Below are 2,410 nucleotides of genomic sequence, written 5' to 3' on the forward strand. Positions count from 1 at the left end.
AGGCAACTCAGGCAGCACCTGCCATACCTAGCCAACTACCTCACGTCCCACTTTATTTCTGATTTCTCATTCTCCCTTCATTTTATCAAGACTGAGGGCCTGGTCTAAATAAGGTAAGACATGATTTAAGACAACCACATCTAAGGAGATCTGGCCATGCATGGTAGAAGGTGGCAATCTGGGACGTGTGTTTGCAATCCGGCATACCTCTATGTTCCTAGCAGGGCCACAGCAATAGCCTGATCCTGTCCCCTGGATCAGAGGTGCTTAAACTCCAAACTTATTACCTGAAAGGATCTTTAAATATAAATATTGCTCAATTACTTTTTCTGCTACTCATTCCTATTTCATAAAAATACATTTTGGTATATACCTACTGGAATTTCTAAAATGAAGCTTAAACATTTCTGCCTTTGGTGCCCAGTATACAATTCTTTTTTTCTTTGGTTTAAGTGTAAATATCAAAGGAAAGGGGAAATTACAAAAGCAAATATGTCAGTATAGGGTTTAAGCGTGCAAGAGCTGATGGGCCCGAATAAACCAATGAGCAATTCTAAGGGAATCTGTTTTTGAGCTGGCTCCTCATGGTTAGTTTATACATCTTTAAGAGAAAATGATACAATTCAGGTTTGAAGGCACACATATACGAAGATTTGCACAGGTAAATAAGAATAGTAACCATCACAAACTGATGTCAAAAACATTTTTTTTAAAGTCTATACCTCCTTTCTCTCAAAGCCAAACCCTTTTTAATCAAATATTTAGAAACATCAACACGCTCTCCTTTTTCATCTCTGCAGAAAATTTTCACAGGTAGTGGCCATGTTGTGTTGTTTTCCTGCAGTAATTTAAGAGGAGAGTAAATATGAGACACAAAAGTGAAATCTTCTTCATAAACAATGTACTTTTCATAGGCACTTTATATTTCTCAAAGCAAGAAAAAAAATTTCCTGAGTAAAGTTATTTGGATATCTAAATATATCAGAGAGAAAATAGCACGGAAGAAAGTCAATGGAGACATAGTTGTTTTGTGAAGTGTATCAGGAAGACCTCACTGTCAAGGTGAAACTTCCTAAAAAAAGAAAAAAAAATTTAAAACTTTTTCAATCCCAGAATTGAGGGCTGGGAGGAGCACACACCACCAGTTAACAAGTTTCTCTATTCCCCTAAACTCTTAGTAAATTATAGAATCAAAATATATTTTCCAAAGTATGCCTTTTTTCCCTACAAAAAGCAAAAGAAAGAACTACAAAATATATATTCTACTTCATATGGGAGAAATTATAAAAAGGGAGAAAGTCCATATGGAAAGAAAAAAGTAACATAAAAATGAGTTATATAAGAAAATTCTAATCATTAACGCAATAAAACATAAATTAGAAAAAAGTAAAGGAAGCAAAGTATTTTTAAGTGTTCTGAAAAGATATATGCCTCTTCTCAAATCCATACTCTCACATAATTTTATGATATACAGTGAATATTATTTCGCTAGAAGCCTAACTTTCCAGTTTAGCAAAAGACCATCAAATGGCTCTCAAAAGCCACTCTAGCATGCACATTGCATTTCTAGCATGCAAACTACCAACTCAAGAATTTTACTTTGACTCATTCACACAATCATTTGTGATACACCTATTATCGAACAGGCATTTACCCTGAAACAAAACCAACAAAGTTTGTAACAAAATCCAAATAGTTTGCTGATATTTCCTCAACTAGAAAGACAATAAATGGAACTGGTGGAAACATCAATAAAATCATCAGTAACATCTGTTGTGACTCATTATTACCCCACTACCTGCCTGTAAGATTATTGTTGCTACAGCTCCAGTCAGGTACAATGAAAGACAGTCACAAGCTGTCGCTGTCCACTTGTCACTCCCACCAGTTGGTCTAAAACAAAAAACAATGACAATTTGTTTTTTAACAAATAGCACAGGACATCGAAATATATAAGAAACACTGAATACGCACACACTCATTGTTTAAAACACCTAAATACATAGTGAGAAATCAACTTAAACATGGATCCATGTTATTTTCACAATTTTCTTCCCCACTTTCATAGCTTTTGTTCATCCCTCTATTCTACTTAGAGCCCATATTACATGCTAACTTATTTATGTATATCTGTTCTGCAGCTACACTGAGGACCCGTAAAGAGTACGTATGTTTTAAGTACTTTTTTTAGTCATTATGTACATTTCATACATCAACTAGACTATAAACTCAGCAGGGATGATATTTATGTCCATAATCATATTCCCTAATGCCTGGTCTAGTGCCTGGCACATAGAAGGTACTCCAGAAATATTTAATCGAAAGGAAAAAAAGTCCCTTTGCAATGATGACTCCACTGCCCATTTCTGGAAGTTTTCTGGAATTCAAATCTAATTTGAATCACTATCCA

At 34.8% G+C, this 2,410-nt stretch overlaps 1 protein-coding gene across 1 annotated transcript in view; it reads right to left on the reverse strand.

The window, feature by feature from the left end:
• RNF17 (ring finger protein 17) overlaps nucleotides 1-2,410 on the reverse strand; it is a 69,094-nt gene that overhangs the window by 37,104 nt on the left and 29,580 nt on the right. The gene's annotated exons all lie outside the window — the stretch shown is intronic.

The sequence above is a fragment of the Propithecus coquereli genome, unplaced genomic scaffold (assembly GCF_000956105.1).
Source record: "Propithecus coquereli isolate 6110/MARCELLA unplaced genomic scaffold, Pcoq_1.0 Scaffold168, whole genome shotgun sequence".
In the NCBI taxonomy this organism is placed as follows: Eukaryota; Metazoa; Chordata; class Mammalia; order Primates; family Indriidae; genus Propithecus; species Propithecus coquereli.